Genomic DNA, 21,408 nt, shown 5'->3' with positions numbered 1-21,408 from the left:
GTGTTTTTACCTGGGGAGAAGTTATGGGAGAGAAGAGTAAAGGCTCAGTCTTACCTTCTTATGGTTTTGTCTTTCAATTCTGTTACATTCTCTTCACCTTGCTACACTGTACATTCATTCATTTACTTAATTCAATAAATACATATTGAAAATCTAGGATATGCCAGGCATGGTTTTAGGTATCAGGATACAGCAAGAGTAAAAGTTCCCTCCAGAAGCTAACATTACTTGCATGTGGCGAGGTTTCAGTGTCAGGTGGTTGGAAGGTCCAGATGGACTCAGACCTCCACCCCAACCCTCAGGCCTTCTAAGTCCCAGAAATGTTTGGGTATTCAATAAGTATAGCATTCTTTATTGGAGAGAACATATTTATGATAAAGTTAATGAAAATGAAAAACTTAGACAATAGATCTTGCCTTAATTTACTGTAGCAACCACGGGGAAACTGGCAGTTAAAAGTAGAAAAACATCTTAATTGTGTAGATTTGTGTGGTTCCCTAAAACTCCCTGCCCACCGCAATAGAAGGGAGACTTCTCTGCTACCAATGATGTTTAGATAAACTTCAGTGAAATGACTCTTCAGGAATTGTTGCATCAGGCTGCCTCCATTTATTTGATAAAATAGCTGTATGTTTTGATGAAGGCAACAACCAGCCTCCAGTTTATTACCCCTATAAGACCGTGGTTAATGCTGTTTCAGAAGTATCACATTTTCTGCTATCACACTGTGACTTTCAAGGAATTTGGGCAGTTGGTCTCTACTGCCATCCTGGGATAAACTTACCCTCTTGGATTTTAGGAATTCTCCAAGTCCCTGCTGCTTATGCTCCTAATGATCCAGATTCACTGCCAGCATTATCAACTCATTTTATGAAAAAATGTAATCTAAGTTATAGGCTTGTTGAAAAACAGCAAATTAATAAATTCAAATCTTCTATGAAACATTATCAAATTATGATACACTTTTTAGAACATAATGAACTTCTACTCTTCAGACTCCACTGGGAAAATGTTGAAGTGGAATTGATGCTAAATGACAGAAAACAGAAATATAAAAGAAAAAAATGACAGGGCGACTGGGTGGCTCAGTCGTTAAGCATCTGCCTTCAGCTCAGGTCATGATCCCAGGGTCCTGGGATCAAGTCCCGCATCGGGCTCCCTGCTCGTCAGGAAGCCTGCTTCTCCCTCTCCCACTCCCCCTACTTGTGTTCCTGCTCTCGCTGTCTCTCTCTGTGTCAAATAAATAAATAAAATCTTTAAAAAAAGAAAAAAATGACAAACAGCACAAATTCTGTGAACAGCGATGAAGAAAAGTCAGAAGAGCACATGGATGTGAGCAGCAGCATTGCTTGCCCTATGTTCTCCATACATCAAGCGCTATGGGGATACGTAAGATTGTCAGAGTCCCTCGTGCATGTAGAGTGCAAACACCCAACATTTTCAGGTACCTTTTGAGATCATATAAGAAGATGGTTTGTTTCCTCACTGATATGAGGAATTCTTAATCTCAGGAAACAAACTGAGGGTTGCTGGAGTGGTGGGGGGGTGGGAGGGATGGGGTGCCTGGGTGATAGACATTGGGGAGGGTATGTGCTATGGTGAGCGCTGTGAATTGTGCAAGACTGTTGAATCACAGATCTGTACTTCTGAAACAAATAATGCAACATATGTTAAGAAAAAAGAAAAAGAAGAAGATAGCAGGAGGGGAAGAATGAAGGGGAGTAAGTCAGAGGGGGAGATGAACCATGAGAGACTATGGACTCTGAGAAACAAACTGAGGGTTCTAGAGGGGAAGGGGTGGGGGGATGGGTTAGCCTGGTGATGGGTAATAAAGAGGGCACATTCTGCGTGGAGCACTGGGTGTTATGCACAAATGATGAATCATGGAACACTATATCAAAAACTAATGATGTAATGTATGGTGATTAACATAACAATAAAAAATTTAAGGAGGAAAAAAAGCACTATGTACCTACCTTAAAAAAAAAAAAAGAGAGAGAGACCACTCTGAAAAGAAGATGGTTTGTTTCTGGCTTCACCTCTGCCCTTGGATCCTTCCACTGTGGAAATATTTACTGCTCTATCAAGTGGTGTCTGTCCACTTACTATACCAACTTCTGTCAAAGGGCTTCCATCAAAATTAGCCACTGTTCTCTTTTGCCATCACGGAGTGACTATTTTGCAGGTGCAGAAAGAGTATTTGGCGAAATCCAACATTTGTGATGAAGAAATAAAAAATTCTCCACATAGGAATAGAAGGGAACTTGATGAAGGACATCTACCAATAAACTACAGCTAACATTTTGGTGAAAGACTGCATGCTTTCACCCTAAGATTGGAAACAAGGCAAGGATGTTGGCTTTTGTCACTTCTCTTCAACATTATTCTGGTTATTCTAGCCAGTGCCATAAGGCAAACAGAAAAGGAGAAGGAAGAAAGAAATTAAGTACCCACATTGGACAGGAATGTGGGTACTTAATTTGCAGGTGATAGGATCCTATATGGAGAGAATTCCAAGGAGGTGGGGGGTAGGGAGAGAGAACTATAATTAAACAAGTTTAGCAAGGTTGGAGGATAAGATCAATATATTAAACCAACTGTATTTCTATGTAATGGAAAGAAAAAGCCAAAAATAAAATTAAGAAAATTATATTCTCAACAGCATCAAAAATAAAATGAGAGTAAATGTGACTAAAGAAGAGCAAGACTTGTACACTGAAAACTACAAAAAAAATTAAAGAGCCAAATAAATGAAGAGACATTTCATGTTTATGGATTAGAAGTCTCAATATTGTCAAGATTGCAGTTCCCCCCAAACTGATCTATAGAATAAACATGGTCCCTATCAAAATCCTAGTAAACCTTTTTTGGGTAGAAATTGACAAGTTGATCCTAAATGTTATATGAAAGTGCAAAAGCCAGTCCTGATCTGTATAATGGAATACCATTCAGCAATAAAAAGCCCCATGGTCTGAGTGTGAGTGCTCTCCCTGTCCCCACCATTCATTTGTTAAAGTGCTCATGCACAGTGTGATGGTACTAGGCGGTGGGGCCCTTGGGAGTGCTTAGGTCATCAGGGTGGAGCCCTCATGAGTGGGAATAGTGCTCTTGGTAAAGAGACCCCACAGAGCTCCCTAACCCCTTCCACCAATGGGGACACAACACAGAGTTGGCAGTCTAGCCTGGAAGAGGGCTCTCACCAGAACCTAACCATGCTGGCACCCTCATCTGGGACTTACAGCCTCCAGAACTATGAGAAGTAAATTTTTATTGTATAAATTTTTATTTATAACCTACCTAGTCTGTGGTATTTTGTTGTATCAGCCTGAACTAAGACAAAAAAATGAACTATTGATACACACAACATAGGTGAATCACAAAGTGTTTATATGGAGCAAAAGAAGTCAGGTCAAAACCGAATACATGTGCTTCAATTTTAATAAAATTCTAGAAAATGCCAGTGGACCATTAGAAAATAGATCTGTGGTTGTCTGGAGAAGGGATCCAGTTGAAGGGAAGAATTACAATGGTATGTAGGTAATTTCAGGACTGAAGGATATGTTTATTATTTGGATTATGGTAAAAGTTTCACTGATATATCTAGATATTTGTATTTCAAATTATATTGTATGCTTTAAATTTGTACAGTTTATTATATGTCAGTTATACCTCAATAAAGCTATTTTTAAGAATCTTTATTCTAAAAAAGGTGACATTAGAGTAGCGTAGACAATCCAAGAATATCTATTTTGCCAGATGTAATAAGAGCTATAAAGAAACAAAGCTAGGGAGTGCCGGGCAAGAGGATAGTTGATCTTTTATATTATGTGGTCAGGAAAAGAGTCACTGATAAGAAGTAAGAGACTGAGCCATATAGATGTCTCAGGGAAGAATATTCCAGACAAAAGAGCAACAAGTGGAAAAAAAAAAAACCCTGAAGGCAGTTGTGCTTGGCATTTGGAAAAGCAGCAAGTAGGCTAGTGTGGTTGGAGCAAAGGGAGCAGTAAACCTATTCATAGATAATATGGTCAGAGAGAAATGGAGGTGAGGAGGAGAGCAGAGCCTGGTAGACCATTGAAAGAACATGGCATTCTACTCTAAGAAAAGTAAGTGGGTAAGTTTTAAAAGGTTTTGCCAGAAAAGTGATATGATTTCATTTTATATATCTAATAGACATTGGTATGAATGCCATTTTTAGCTCATGTTTACTGAGAATTAACTAAATGTTAATGGCTATACCACCTAAAACCACATCCTTGGAAAGACTTCTGATTTGGGAAGCATCAAGAGAATTTGAGAGATTTCTTTCCCCAAAGAATAATATAAAACTGGGGGGAAATGTCTAAAACAATTAATTTAGGGCTTTGGATATTGCCAAAGGCAGACAACAAATTGAAAAAAGGTATTTACATTTGAGGGGCACCTGGGTGGCTCCATCGATTGGGCATCTGCCTTCAACTCGGGTCATGATCCCAGGGTCCTGGGATTGAGCCCCGCATCAGGCTCCCTGCTCCATGGGGAGCCTCCTTCTCCTTCTCCCTCTGCCCCTCCCCTTGCTTGTGCTCTCTCTCTCTCTATCTCAAATAAATAAAATCTTTTATAAAATAATAATTTAAAAAAAAGAGAAGTATTTCCATTTGATAAATTGCTAGGATGGTAGGAGTCTGTGGCAGGAAACCCTTGCCTGGAACAGCTCCCTACCTTCCCCGAGCTTGGTGGTTAAAAACCAGCAGCTCTGCTGCCCGAGGGAAGACTCTGGGCAGAGGGTAGACCCTTTTCCTTTGCCATCTGAAAGTTAGGAATTTAGTTGAGAATGAACAGGGAAATCTCACAGTTTTTTGTATGTTTTGTTTTTGTTTTGTTTTTTAAAATCTCAGTTTTTAAGCTCAAAGTTTCACTTTTTGCCAGTAATTTATTTATTTATTTTTAAAGATTTTATTTATTTATTTGACAGAGAGAGACAGCGAGAGAGGGAATACAGCAGGGTGAATGGGAGAGGGAGAAGCAGGCTTCCCGCTGAGCAGGGAGACTGATGCGGGGCTCGATCCCAAGACCCTGGGATCATGACCTGAGCCAAAGGCAAACGCTTAACGACAGCCACCCAGGTGCCCCTTTGCCAGTAATTTAATGGAAAGATTTTTCAAAACAAGAGGTGCTAGAAACGGTCAATCTTGGAAATGTGGCAAGTGCAACTAGAGAATGTAATTGTTTATTTAATTTAAATTCATTTAAAATGTAAAAGCCATTATGTGGCTACCATGTTGAACATCACAGATTTATATAACCAAAGCCAAGGATGAATGATCAGAAAGCTGACAGCAGCTGCTCCAATTAAAAGTCAGGATCAATTGCCCAGTCTCCGAACTTGAGCCAATTATCATATTGGGAACTCACTGACTGGGGCTAAAACCCCATGAGCAAGGACCCTCCAACACCATAGCAAAGATATATAGAAATGATTCCTCTAATCCTTTCTCAACCTATGACCATTTATTCAGGTAACTACCCTGGAGAAAGGGGAACAGGCAGACATTGATGATTGTTAAGATATAGAGTTTGAGTCAAAATCAAGTTCAAGAATTTTTGGACCATACAGAAAATATGCCACATATAGGAAATACAACCATGAATAAACCATGGACCCTGCCTTGGAAGAGCTTATAGACTTTATCATAAACAATAAACACAGTACAGAGTTACACACACGACAGTGGTTCAAGCCTACTGGAGCTCTATGGGTTATAGCGATGACAAGGAAGTACAGAGTATGTGTTACATACTTTTTAATGAAGAACAATCTTTCTCACCTTTTGTTCATTACCACCCTTAAGGAGTCCTTTTAGGTATCTTTCTTCCTAATTCCTAATACCCTTCTCTCCCATGAAATTAAATACTTAATAATAAAATTTTGTTGGGTAGAGTTGGGTGCAGTTAAGGGCATTTCTGGCATCACATTTCCAGGAGAGAAAAACCCTGCATAGGTTAAAGATTCCACCCATACCTTTGAAATCACACCATCTCCTTTCTACTGTTACTGTAGCGGTTGGCTTGAAAATTCTATCAAAGATCAAAGATTACTCTGGAGATACCTGGAATAGACCATTACAAACAGAAAATGTAAAATGTATGAGATTTATATTATTTTTCTTTAACAATATTTTTGCTTTTGATGCATTTCGTATTATTGGTAATTTGGAATATTTCTAAATTCCTGTGGAATTTGAAAATCCACTGCTAACATACACAGTGTCAGAAGTTTGTAAGAATAAACTTGGTAAAAATAAAAATACCTTTTTCTGTAGGAAAACTACCTACTCAAAAATTAGGTATTGTAAGTTCAATTAACAGCATCAACAACATAACTCTAAAGAAAACTTCCTATACTTTCCTTCACATTTTTAAAACTATCATTTTTCCTTTCCAGCCAGCACCTCAAACACACACACTTCACTATTGCCACCGTATATTTGAACACGATGCCGTCCTTTGAAATATTTTACATGAGAGATGTAGATACTTTATAACCAACACATGCATTGGATAAGTCCTGATTCTGGGGCGCCTGGGTGACTCAGTTGGTTAAGTGTCTGCCTTTGGCTCAGGTCGTGATCCTGGGGTCCTAGAATCAAGTCCGGCATCAGGCTCCCCACTCAGCAGGGAGTCTGTTTCTCCCCTTCCAATTTCCCTCTGCCCCCCCATGCTCTCTCTCTCAAATAAAGAAATAAAATCTTTCAAAAAAAAAAGTTAGTCCTGATTCATATTTTGTATCTTCACACCAACTTGACAGTAATCTCTTGACCAAAGTAAATATTAAGAAGATCTAATATTAAAATGGAGACAAGAATAAACTCATAGGGGAGAAAAAAATGATAACTCACCCTCCCCATTATTAGCTGGAAATATCTTAAGGTCAAATAAGTATGACTATCCAGCCCTTTGTTTTCATTTCCAGATGGTAAGATCAAGGATCGATTTTCTGAAAAGTAACATGTCCCCAAACTTAGTTAGTTTGAGTGCCTTAGGAATGAGTGTTATAAATGGAAAAATATGAGTATATGCTTCCTGGATCTGACATAAAAATCAACCAATTTAGGATTTTTATTTTCGGCATGAGGCACTGATGACTTTATCACATTAAAAATTAAAATAAAATCCTTGGTCAGTATCTTATGAGATATTTCCTTTTACAGTGGGGTAGCTATCATGAGGCACCAAAGAAGATTTGGTTTGGAATACCTCTTCAAAAATTTATCTTTTAGAATCACAATCATGATGTGCAAATAAAATTTTTCTAATATTTTGCCAGCCAATGGTCTCTGATTTAACTACTAAAAAGTGTGAGAATGGATCCTATAAGCTCTAATAGTAAGCCACTAGAAATAGTTGTTGTATCAATGAATAAATAAATATGTTTAGCCATTTTTTTGAGCTTGTTTCAAGAATGATGATAACTTGCTTTGCTTCTATCACTTGAACTCCTTTTTACCACTATTACTACTCATCATCATCATCCAAATCCACTGATGCCGAGCCTTTTCCAGTTCTTCAGTCCACCTGGATTTCACTTACTTTCTACTCCAGCCTGGACAGTAGGATAAATTATCTCAACTATTTTTTCACCAATCCATAGGGTCAGTTTCTTAATCCACTTTCCCTTCCATTGCACTTACCTTACCAGACCCTAACTCCGGTTTCAAACTTTCAAATCTTTTTTTCCCCCACGCTCCAGCATCCAGGTGGAGAAGCAAATATAAACATCTGGGTTGAAACACTAAATCAAAAACTAATGATGTAATGTATGGTGATTAACATAACATAATAAAATAAAATAATTTAAATTAAATTTTAAAAAATCTGGGTTGAAATAACAAATTGATTTTTAAAAAAAAAATAACAAGGGGGCTCCTGGTTGGCTCAGTCAGTTAAGCATCTGCCTTCGGCTCAGGTCATGATCCCAGGGTCCTGGGATCAAGCCCTGCATTAGGCTCCCTGCTAAGCGGGGAGTCTGCTTCTCTCTCTCTGCCTCTCATCCAGCTTGTGCTCTCTCTCTCTCTCTCATTCTCTCTGTCTCTCTCTCTCATTCTCTCTGTCTCTCTCTCTCATTCTCTCTGTCTCTCTCTCTCATTCTCTCTGTCTCTCTCTCTCATTCTGTCTCTCTCTCAAATAAAAATATAAAATCTTAAAAAAATAAAAACAAATAAAAATAAAATAACAAATGGATGGTTTTCAGAAATATGTGGGCCTCTTTAATAAACTACCTTTTTTTTTTTTTTTGGAAAGACAGAGAGCAAAAGTGGAGAGAGGGGCAGAGGGAGAGGGAGAGAGAGAATCTTAAGCAGTCTCCACACAGCATAGAGACAAACTCGGGGCTCAATCTCATGACCCTGAGATCATGACCTGAGCCAAAATCAAAAGTCGGATGCTTTACCGACTATGCCACCCAGGCGCCCCCAAAATGCCTCATTTCTTTTAAAGGGTATTACTTTTTCACTCACAAGTTCTGAAAGGCAGTCTTTCATTATTCATCCTTGTATGTGCTTAGAACATATATAGTCTCCAAAATTTCTTGAGATTACAGTGGTGGTTATATTAGTTAGGGTGCATTTAACTACAGATAACAAAAAATAATTTTATAAATCAGCTTATACAATAGGGAAATACATGATGTCACATGGTAACACTTGCTGTGGGAGTACAGCCTACAGGGTTGTTTGCCACGGTTACTCCGTAAAGTATCATAGACCTAGTTTATTGTTACCTCTCTGCTATCTTCATTGTGTTGCCTTTGCCCTCAGGCTGGCTCCACATGGCCCCAAGTTAACTGCAAGAAAGCAAATATCGCATCCAGCTATAATGTCCAAGAATGAAATGAACCATCTCTTAATATACCTCCTCTATAAAATGTGAAATACTTTCCTCCCTCAAAAACCACTTACTGGCTTTCCTTGTATCCATTGGAAGGTATGGGGGTCACAGGACTCTTCCTAAACCAATCACTAACAAGGGATTTCCATACTTAGTCGGGACTTCTAATTTGAGGGCATCTACCACAGATTACAGTGTAGACTATTAGAAGCTATCTCAAGGAACTGGCATATGATCAAATTTATATAGACGTTCCTTGCTTAAGATTTTGAACCAGTAGGGACCCCTGGTTCAGTTTTTGCCTTCAGGGTTTGCCTTCAGCTCAGGTCATGATCTCAGGGTCCTGAGATCGAGCCGCACATCAGGCTCCCCACTCAATAGGGAATCTGCTTTCCCTCTCCCTCTGCCCTTCTCTCCCGCGCATCCTTTCTCCTTTCTCTTTCCCTCTCTCAAAGAATTAAATAAAATCTACATTAAAAAAGGATTTTGAACAAATAATTATTTTAGCTGACAGTTTTTATTCATTAGCTTAAAGAGAATAAAATATTAATAGAGTCATTTTTAATCAACATGTACCATATACAAACAGGGTGAAAAGCATTACGCTAAACACTATAAGGAATAAAATCTAAGACACAGTCTCTTCAGGCCTCTGACTACCTAGCAGAGGATCAGGCATACTAAAATAAACTGCCATAGAAGGTAGATTTTAATGGTCATATTGGGAACAGATAGTGAGAAGTTCATTCCAAGTGAGGCCTTTGCTGCAGAGACCATTACATCTAAATCTCTGATTTACGACTACATAAAGCCATAGACAGATGGTACCTCACAGGTTGGAAGAGGCCATTTCTCTCAATTTTCACATGAACAGAGCAGTTCTCCAAAAATGGCTATCTTCATTTTCACACTCTACACATAAGTCAGTCACCCTTCACCAGGCCGATGTCTTATTTTCTGGCGTAATGTAGGGCAAACTGTACCTTTTAAGTGTTCCTGAAGATTGAGTCAGCATCAGCTGCCATTTCTAGAAAATGACAAGAGACCTGCTTCTTAAAAGTGACTCTGCTCTGGAAATGGAAACCTCAGGTTTCAGTACGAATTGTCATAGGGAGAAGTGGAAGCCGGAAATTTATAAAATCCCCATGCTTTAAAAAATCAGAAGAAACTTTAAAAAGAATAAAAGACTTCACCGGATGGCTTTGGAGAACTAGCTTGTAAAATGAACTGGCTTATAACAGGACTGGTTTATAACAGGGCAATATTGGTCCCTCCTGCAATGCTACTAGGCATCAAGGCTTGTGTTTTGGTTGGTTGTTTTGTTTTTTTTTTCCAGATACTATTAAATTCTAAATCCATGTATGCTAAATTCATAAATGCCTCTACTTAAAAAGGGGTTATCTTATAGACATTAACTGATTTATGCCCCTCTCTGAAAATCCCTCAGAAATGTCAATAAATATTCATAACAAGACTTCATAGGTCAAATTAATAAAAATCCCTTGATTTCCACCTCTGCTAAGTCAAAGCTACTTTACTGAGCAGGTGGATCTCTGATTCTGTCTTCTTATCAGCAGCCACTAACAAAGAGGAGTTAAATGGTGCTCAGGGGAGTGCTAACTGAAGATCAAAGCCACCCTGGCTCATCTGAAAGCTGCTCTTTGAAGTTCCTCTCTGGGACCCATCTTCCTGACAGACTGGCATAGACCACTGTCTTCACAGTTCATGTTCCTTTACCATTTCAGACACTCATGACAAAAAGTCCCAAACCACTGGCTGGTTCTTTTTAATTTGAAATCCGTTAGCTTTTATTGTAAAGTAATTTATGTTTATTATAGAAAAAGTAAAGAAACAAAACACAAATAGGCAAAAATAAAATACATGTTAAATGTAATTCCAACTGCCCAGAGGCAATTATTGTTAATTCTTTGGTATATATAATTCCAGACTTTTCTGTGCCAAAAAAAAAGAAAGAAATCTAACACTATATTGTTTTGAGTCACAATATTCTAACAACTTTCATCTAACAAATATACTTGTACAACAGCATCTTTTCAAATGGCTGCATACTATCCCACTGCATAGATACACATTAATTTATTTAACAAATTGCCGCTGGTTTTATGAATACAGATAGCTATCTCCTTGTTCTCTTATTACAAACAGCAGTTAAAGAATATACCTGGTGATATTTGCACATCTCTTTATTTCCTTAAGAAAATCTATATTTTAAAACACTAGATTTTTCTATATTTTTTCCTATTTGTTTAAAAAAGAGACAGAGAGTAAGACAAAGAATCATAGAATCTTTAAAAGTTATTTGGCATATTATGGGGCACCTGGGTGGCTCAGATGGTTAAACAGCCGACTCTTGAGTGCGGCTCAGGTCATGATCTCAGGGTCATGAGATCGAGCCCCACATGGGGCTCCGTGCTCAGAACAGAGCCTGCTTGGGATTCTCTCTCTCCCTCTCCTTCTGCCCCTCCCCTACTCATGCTCCCACTCTCTCTCTCTCTTTCTCTTTCTCAAATGAATAAATAAATAAAATCTTTTTCTGAAAAGTTATTTGGCATATTTGAATATGGCTATGTTTTATGATTAATGATTTATTTGCACTCTTTGAGGCATATATTTTCAAGAAGTCATTGATACTGGTTACCAGTCATATGCATTCATATAGAAAAGCAGTACAGGTGAAAGAGAGTTGAGAAAGAAACCATATACTGAAAGAGGAGAGTAACTGTGTAAAGAAGAGGCCATGGGTTAATTTTCAGTTAATTTTAATATTTTGACAACCAAGGTAAAAAAGTAAACATTGTAGGCGAGGAAATTCTTGCTGTGTGATAAAAAAGAATCACCAATTCAAGAGAGTCAGACTTTTCCTCTGGTACTCAGAATAAAGTAATATATCCCATGTATCTTTATATAGAGACATTGATCAATAAAAATTTTTCATCCAACACTTCTTTATAAAGCCAAAGGCACAATATTAAACTTCATTTCAGAAGAAACATTTTTATAAGGAAGCTAATATAGGCCAAGTAGATGTCTTTTGATCTAAGTTGCTGCAAGGATTGAATCTAGAGGACCTCATCATGATGGTCCCTAAATGGTTTCTTTCCAACATCTTTCCCTTTGATCATAAATCAGCAGGACTTCACTAGCTGGGGACTCCAAGAACTGCCTGACAGCAGGGTTCACTTTTACCTTAATTCTTTAATTTGTTCAAAATCCTACATAACCACTAAGTTGAGTCCCATTGAGCAAGATGTAGATGATTGAGCCTGGAAATCTTTTAGGGCAGCTATTTTGTCAATGAGCTGCTTTAACCATAGAGGAATCTCAGGATAGTTTGAATAGAATGAAGGTTGCCAACTCAAAAGCCCTAGTAGTTACTAAGTATGCCATTAGGCCCCGTGCGAACAGTGACAAATTGGAGATGCTTACCTAAAGACATTCACATACTACAAAGCAGAGGATCATAGGGGAAGGAAGGAAAAAATGAAACGAGAAGAAACCAGAGAGGGAGACAAGCCATAGGAGGCTCTTAATTATAGGAAACAAACAGGGTTGCTGGAGTGGAGGGGGGTGGAAGGGATGGGGTGACTGGATGATGGACACTGGGGAGGGTATGTGCTATGGTGAGTGCTGTGAATTGTGTAAGACTGATGAATCACACACCTGTACCCCTGAAACAAGTAATACATTATATGTTAATAATAATAATTTTAGACATTCACATACAAAATACAAAAAATTTTAGACATTCACATACAAAAATACAAAAACCATGTGGCAGCCTACAGAATTTGGCCTGCAGGCAGCCAATAGGGACCCTCGGTGACAATAATGATTTGGAGCACCAATGCTTCCTATTAAGCCAACCAGAATGAGTTCACTGTGAAATGTACAGCCAAGTTACCGGATAAAAATACTTAAAATATTCACTATTTGAATGTTGGGCTTCATTAGCCAAGAAAACTTACTGTAGTTCTCTTAACAGTAGTAGGCAATCAGGATGACAGGGCTTCTCCTAATCCATGATAGTCTCACCACATCATCAGTGTAGAGAACCTGTTTGTTTTTCTATTTGTTATAACAAAAGTATGTGAATCCAATTAACCTAAATAATAATAACACAATTGTCGGTTTATACTGATGAGAAGAGAGAGTAGAACATCACTTTCATTTATCTCCATCTGAAATGGAGCAGAACACCATCTTATCCATCATGATTCTGACAGGAGTATTATGAAGCATTCCTATGCACTAGAAAGGTCCCTGGCTGGGTCAGTCAGTAGAGCATGGGACCCTTGATCTCAGGGTCCTGAATTTGAGCCCCATGTTGAGTGTAGAGATAACTTAAAAATAAAATCTTTAAAAAAAAAAAGGTCCCTGCCCCATTGTGGCTTTCTTAACTCCTTAATTTAGCCATTCTTTGATATAAACAGTCAAACTGAAAGACAGCAATATTGACAAACAGAATAAATTTAAGGAAGAAATTTTGACTTCTAACTTTAAGGTCAAAGCAAGTATTTCTGGAAAATGACCCATGGGGAAATAATCTTTGAATAAAGATGGCTTAGTTTTTTGCAGAGTTGAATCCAAGCATTCCATCCCATTCTTTCAACACTCAAGTTAACAAATGAGTCATTAAACATGTGACTTATTTTTTTTAATTGTTAAGATTTTCTTTAAACTGGATTAAAGTAAGTCCCAGCCAACTTAGTACACCCTGATGCTTCTATACTACATTTTTGAAAAAGAATAAATAAACTCGCAAGAAAAGAAAAACACTTATTAACATAGGACTTTCCTTATCTTTACCTTTGCCTCTACCCAAATTTTATTGAAGCTGACTCACTTGGCTCCATGGATGGAAAAGCACCACTGTCTCTTCCTCCAAGAGCAGAGAGGGAGGAACCTCCAGCCATAAATTGTGAATGTTCTCCCTCCCTCAAATTCTGGGACAGCAGGAGGAAAAGGGATGGGGGAGTGGAAGAGAGATGGTAACTAATGGTGACGGTAGGGACAAATGCCACTTAGTGAGCCCTGGCCACCATTAATGGCTTAGGAATATTTAGTGCCTTGTTGTGTCTCCAGCTGTGAGTTTCAGCCACAGTCCTGAGACAACAGGAAAAGTCAGACTCCACATTCTCTTCATATGCAATAGACATTAAAGTCAGCCTGAAATTTATGCCTTAAATTTTCCATGCTACCATAGTAGAAAAGATTTTTCACCATTTGGAGATATGTTCCAGAGCAGTTTCCAAGTCAGAATAAATAAAACCATTTGCCTTTGGATACTTGATATTTTATAGTTTCAAATTTGCTGTTTTCAGCCAACCTGAGGGGTGAAAATCTCTAATTCATCTGGACAGAGAAACAGCATAACCAACCAGTTTCTCATAGTGAGCTGTTGTATGGACTTCTCTGACTGGGATGTTGGAGATGGAGCCAGCCAATGGCTAAGAATGAAGACAGCCCATTCCCATGAAAGGAGTGCACAGTGCAGGTCAAGTTCCTCCTGAATATTTGAGCACTGTCCCTGAATAAGTATGTATATCAGAATGAATCAACTCTAATATACTGGTTACAAGCTTGGGCTTCAGAGTCAAATGCCTGAGCTGTTGGTCCATCTCAAACCCATGTTAACTCTGTGAACCTGAGACAGTTGCAGAACTTTCTGAGCTTCTGTGCCATCATCCCTAAAATGGTGTCTCATGGGTAGCTGTGAAGCCAATACACGGTCATGCAAATGCAAGGCTTGAGTTGTCCTTAAACAGTTGTTATTATTAAATTTCACATTACATTCTAACAGAATTAGAACGGATTCTTTTAAAGGCTTTAGAAGGAAAAGGAGGTGCAGAAGGGGTGGAGGGTGAGAAGGCTTTTAAGGAAATATTTGACAGACTAATTTCTGATCAGTAATTTCATCATTTACTGCACACACTGCCCCATCTTCTGGGTGACTACTCTCTACTGCTAGATTGAGCTTTCCAATGTGGTGTTTTGTTTTTGTTTTGTTTGTTTATTTGTTGTTTGGTTTTGGTTTTGGTTTTGGTTTTTTGGACACCACATCATTTTTGGTGTGATATTGCTTTTTTTAAAGATTTTATTTATTTATTTATTTATTTGAGAGAGAGAGAGCAAGCACATGAGCGACGGGGAGGGGCAGGGGGAGAGAGAGAGGGAGAAGCAGACTCCCCGCTGACCAGAAAGCCCGATGCGGGACTCAATCCCAGGACCCTGAGATCATACCCCGAGCCGAAGGCGAGATACTTAACCGAGTGAGCCACACAGCACCCCTAATATTGCCTTTTTAAAAGTCATATTACCATGTGATATTTATCCAGATTGTTTTGTCCATAGGGACCACTGAGAACAATAATTTTTTAATGCATATGCTTTTTTGTGATGTGCTGTAAATGAGAAAATCACAAACATTCAGATCACAAAATTTTACATAAAAACAATCGTGGAAAGGCCTCCTACACCTAAATGCTTTTACTTCCAACTCACTCCCTGTAACAGCACTAGAATAAAGGGAAATCTTTTCACTGAAATAAAAATTAGAAAGCAAATTCACGTTTTTAAAAATTTAAGCAAAAAAAGGAATTTGTTCAATTTTCAAATTCTTGTTAAAGTAACAAAAGTCTTTGAATTCTGGTTATTTTATATGATAAGGCAACTCTGAGAAAGTAATGTAGGCATGTTCTATGGACTGAAGTTGCAGCCCTAATCTCCATTGTGATGCTATTTAGAGATGGTAACTGTGGGAGATAATTAGGTTTAGATGAGGTCATGAAAATTGGGCCCTCATGATGGGATTAGTGCCCTTATAAGAAGAGACACAAGAGAGTTCGCTCTCTCTCCTCCCCAACCATGTGAGGACACAGAAAGAAGGCAGCCAATCTACAAGGCAAGAAAGTCCTCAACCAGAAACTGACCATGCTGTCAACTTGATCTTGAACTTCTAGCCTCCAAAACTGTGAGAAATAAGTTTCTGTTGTTTAAGCCACCCAGTATATGATATTTTGTTATGGCAGTCCAAGCTGACTAAAACAGCATTCTACATATTTTTATTATCACCAAAAGTTTTGGAGTATGTTGAAATAAATGTCTACATTGTTACAGAAATAAAGCTATTATTTTGAATGGACTCCATGGACATTTTAAAAGAGGTTGTAAAATTTTAAAAAAAAAATCAATTCTGGAACTATTTACATAGATCTGAATAGAAAGAAATAATTGTGTACTGCTGACTCCTTTGCTGAGGCACATACAAGTTGTACTGACCCAGCAAAACCTCCTCAAACTGAGCATGCTGCTAAAAGGGAAAGGAGAATCCCAATCTAAAGAGATTAATTCAAAATTCACTTGCCATATTGGTTGACAAATAATTTCAATTTAAATATAAGAAGTTTATACTTTTTACCATGAAAGACTGAAGTAAAAACACCAACATGGTAAAACTGAACAGTCAGGATAATTGCCCCTGCAGTCAGAATGCATGAGAGAGATTCGTGCTGAGCCACTTAGTGAGCACCTTGGATTAATTCCTTAACTTTCTGGACTTCAGGGTCCTCATCTGTAAAAATGGGAATGACAATAATAATACTTGTATCACTGAATTGGGAGGATTTTGGAAAAGTGCTTGGTTTATGGCAAACTCTCAACTCATATTTAATGGCCTATCTGAATATTGAATTCAGTTCATAAATAATGTTGGTCCAAAAGACTAAGCATAGACTCCAAAAAACTCCCCCAAAATTAAAAAATCATTTTTTTATTCAGACCTACTGAATATTCAGTATGACTTTTAGAGGAAAAAATTACCTCTACACCATGAGAAGAATAAATATGAGAATTTTTTATAGCATACATTTATTCATCCACAGTTTTGGATGAGAGTGGAAGAAATTTAAGAGAAAAGATGTTTAATGTTCATATGTAATTAGTTTTGTCAGAACACAGAAGTAATTAAAATATAATTTTTATACAAGTTTTATAAAATAAAAATCTTTCCAATGGTCATAAATCTGTTTTCATTACAGACTTAAAGCTTGGGGTTTTTTTAATTCAGACAAGTAAGATTTGATTTAATAATAAAAGTTTTAATTGTTCTATCAGGGTAATATCTGACATTCCAACCACATTGCTTTCAAGAATTTCTGCCTTTTAACTACTGGGTATTTACCCCAAAGATACAAATGTAACCCGAAGGGGCACCTGCACCCCAAAGTTTATAGCAGCAATGTCCACAATAGCCAAACTATGGAAAGAGCCCAGACGTCTATCGACAGATGAATGGGTAAGGAAAATGTGGTGTATACAGTGGAATATTAAAAAAAAAATGAAATCTTGCCATTTGCAATGACATGGATGGAACTGGAGGGTATTATGTTGAGCAAAATTAGTCAGTCAGAGAAAGAAAATTATCGTATGGTTTCACGCATATGTGGAATATAAGAAATAGCCAGAGGATTATAGGGGAAGGAAGGGAAAAACTGAATGGGAAGAAATCAGAGGGGGAGACAAACCATGAGAGACTCTTAACTATAGGAGACAAACTGAGGGTTGTTGGAGGGGAGGTGGGTAGGGGTATGGGGTAACTGGGTGATGGGCATTACGGAGGGCACATGATATGATAAGCACTCGGTGTTATATGCAACTGACGAATTACTGAACTCTACACCTGAAACTAATGAGGTACTATATGTTGAATAATTGAATTTAAATTTTAAAAAAAGGAAAATTAAAAAGAGCACCTGCACAGGCAAAGTCTTTTTCATTCTCCCAGATAATGAACGTAGAACCCTTGATTGCCTCAGCTAATTCCGTGATGCTTTCCAGTACCACTCATGGCCAGTCTCACCTCTGCTCCAATTGGTTGGTGACCTGGGCCCAGCAATGGTCATTCAGCATGTCTCCTGCTCTTCCTCACCTCAACTAGACACACTCTCTGGGGAGACTCCAACACATAGGGGAAAAGTACACAGGTGAAAGGAGAAACCAGACAAATTCAGTCCATATAATTTAAAGATCCCTTGCCCTTGACAATGGATTTGTCATCTTCTCCTTGTACTCACATACATACATACCTGCATATAAACTGCCTTCGAGAAAAACCACATGATGTTCAGTTTTTTTATGACTTCCTTCTCTGTCCAAGGCCCTCCTCTATCACTTACAGCCCAGGAAAAACACAAACTAAGGTTCTTATATCCCCACTGTTCCAACCCACCACCACCCAGATCCACTTGATATCCCAAGGGGCCTCGGGGCACAAGTGGGGAGAAGCCAGTCCACATTCCCGTGCTCTAATCACATTCCCCTCAACGGTGTCCCTTGGCCTACAGCCGCAGGGGTGAACAACTGGAGTTCAGGTGGGGCTCAGGTGACCCATTTGGGGAAGATGCCTGAGCAGCCATTCAAAGCAGGCTTGGGGCGTGAAAGCAAGCCCATGCATTTGCACAGGGAATCCCATGGTCCCCAAGAGCCTGGAGTGGGTGTGGGAGTGGGGAAGGCAGGAGAACTGAAGCTTCTGGTTTGCGGGTGGCCCAGCCCAATGAGGCAGTGGTATCTGGAGGACGGGGCACCCAGAGCAGGGGGTCCAGCTGCCCAGCTCTAAGGGTGATACTGCCCCACTGTAAAACTCTTATTAAGGAACCATAAGAAAATGTATTTAACTATTTAGATACTTCCAGTAAGAAACCTGGTTCTCTCTGTAACTGACGTAAATTACTTGGAAAAAAAAAATCAGACTCATGAATTTAGTGACAACAAGTAATTTTCTGTTAAAAAAAAAAAAAAAACCTGAAGACTTCAGCAGAAAAGTTTTTCCCCCCACTGGTCAAGTGGGTTTCTGGCAGACAGGGACTGAAATAACAAAGAGATGTCTGGAGAACAGATTACAAGAACATGAATGCAACAAAGCGTGCTTCTTAAAAAACAAAATATTGGAAATCCATTCTAACCATTATTTGTTTATAAGAGATACAGTTATATTTGTCTGCAATGAATTGGTTCCCAAGTTCGAGTCCTATGATTGGGCTCAGACATCCAGCAGATGTCCTCACATGGAAGTAAGCCCCGAAGGGATAGTTTATGCAACCATAAGGTGTCACAGGAACATAAAGCAATGCTGTCTGCCAAGGGGTTCCTTCAATTCATTTCACCTCACACCCTTGCTCAAACTTCACTAACATGTAAGTTTGTCATGTGGAAATAAAAGGAAATCTTCCAGAGAAAAATCTGACCATCTCCTGCCAAGCTAATTCCTTACTAGATTTGTTTATATGCATTTGCAGCTGACTAAAAGGCACTTTATTATTTCTTTCAGAGAGCAGAGCTTCTTTTGGAAAAGAACAATCTGAAAATGGTTTTTATAAATTAACAAGATCTTTTTATTGCCTTGGGTCAGTAACAAACTGGAGAGATTTGTTTACATGTTTCTCTTATTACGTTCTTCAATAAAATTCGCAAACCAGACAGGAAGCTTAGCTTCATTAACGCATGACAAAGGGAAAAGTGTCATACCTGAAACAAACTTGGGAAAGCATCCAAAATGCAGTATAATTTTGCAATGTATTACAGTGACAGCAAAAGACAAAAACTAGGTTTGATTTAAAGTCACAACAGCAACACAGACTGTTATTTCACACAGAAAACTTATCTTCAGAAGGAGAAATAGAGAGAAGGACTGAGTTTTCAAAGAGAAAAATGATCAGAAATTACCTTTAAACTCCAGCTGGACGTGCATAATGCTTGTGTATAACATTAATTCCAGCAGAAATTTAAATGAATCTTACCAGAAAATTGGCAACATAGAGACATGAGAATGAAGTATAAAATATTAGGTGTTTGATTTGTGCAGGAATTTGACTTGTTCTGAGACTGAAAAAGATATACGACTTTAAAAAGTATTAAGAGTTAGTGAGAAGGTCTCTTTGTACGGAGAAGTGATTATGTCAAACTGCTTAGGAAAAAAATCAGGTATATGCTTTAAGGAATTGGGATTTGTTTAAAGGGTCTTAGGTAGCAGTTGTTATGCTGAAATGAGACAAAATGCACAATGCCCTGAGAATTACAGAACCAAACCTCATTGGTGCCCTTCCCACACTGTCAGCACCTTGACTCTTGACCAGAACTGCTCCTTCGGAAGGTAAAGCACACACACCAAGGAGGAATCTCAACTGCAAATATCATCCTCCCCCACCTATATCCTGATACCCCAAAATATGTCCCTTTCACAAATAGAAGAAACTTCTGCCCCAGGAAAAAGCCACTCAGGCAAACTTGAAACAGTAAGTGGCTGCAAAACAATAGTTTTTGTCAATGAATAATTATTTCCAATAAACCCTGGTTGATAATTATCCTCTATATATGTATCCTTCTTTTACAAGCAATAGTCTGTCCAGTTAGTCCAGAGAGATGCTAGTGGAGGCAGTGTACAGGATTGTTTGCTTGGAGGGGCAGGCAGCAAGGTAGAAGGGCTAGCCGAGGCGTCTTTGATCAGAAAGGTGATCAGCACTGGGAAAGCCCCTGGGGACCATTGGTTCCTGCAGTCAAGCTGGGTGAGATGACAGGACCATTTACATTTCAGCACAGCCAGGCGTGGACCCCTCCTGTGGATAGCTGGTGCCGGGGGCAGGGGGTGGGTGGAGCAGCAGAGGAAGCCAAACAAGCTCTTATAAACATGGGTGAAATTCTGTCAGCTGCAGGCTGTGACTTCACCAATGCAGTAAAAACAACTGTTTTGCTGGCTGACGTGAATGACTCCAAGATTGCCAATGAAATGGACAAACAGCACTTCAAGAGTCGTTTTCCTGTAAGAGCTGCTCACCAGCTTGCTGCTTTGCCCAAAGGAGGCCACGTGGGGACTGAAGCAGTGGCTGACCAAGGACCTTTCACAACGGCATCACTCTAAGTGGGTTCGGCAGTATTTTGTCTGGAGTTCTAATAATATTTTTAAATTAACAACTTAATTTTTACAATTGATGTTGGAAAGTGTACGACTGACTAAAACATTGGAAGTTATTATGGAAATACCATATAATAAGGGGACTTGAGCATGAATTAAAGATCAGATGACAAATCCAGGTACTAGCGTTACAAATCACGCTGACGCACACTCATGTTACTGGATGTGGGAAAGGAGACACGCGTCACATATTTACTCAAATAAATAAAAGTAAAGGGAAATAACATGTAGGAGAAATGAGTCACTGTTTCTGATAAATAATAAAGAGCACACCTAATATTTAGCTCTCACATCAGCTATATAATTCTGCTTTTACTTGAGGAAAATTCAAGTGTTGAAGTTTGAATGGTAGAGGTGAAGGAGAAAAAAAGTGGACCAAAATTTTAATAGATCATATGTTTCTAATGGAAATAAAATAGACACGCAGATTTAAATAAATGAATGAATGGATGGATGGATGGATGGATGGGTGGATGGATGGATGAATGAAAGCAATAGTCTTCGGCTTCTGGCCAAGATGGAATAACAGATAAGATCTATCCTCCTGCCTAGAGCAA

General features: G+C 38.6%; 1 pseudogene; it reads left to right on the top strand.

Moving 5' to 3' along the window:
- The first annotated feature begins 1,272 nt into the window (after window positions 1-1,272).
- Window positions 1,273-20,797, top strand: LOC114210122 (2-iminobutanoate/2-iminopropanoate deaminase pseudogene; annotated as a pseudogene).
- The last annotated feature ends 611 nt before the right edge of the window (window positions 20,798-21,408 follow it).

The sequence above is a fragment of the Eumetopias jubatus genome, unplaced genomic scaffold, assembly GCF_037043125.1.
Source record: "Eumetopias jubatus isolate StellerSeaLion01/CBP00866 unplaced genomic scaffold, mEumJub1_p1.0 scaffold_2, whole genome shotgun sequence".
In the NCBI taxonomy this organism is placed as follows: Eukaryota; Metazoa; Chordata; class Mammalia; order Carnivora; family Otariidae; genus Eumetopias; species Eumetopias jubatus.
This window is presented reverse-complemented; position numbering and strand designations above follow the sequence as displayed.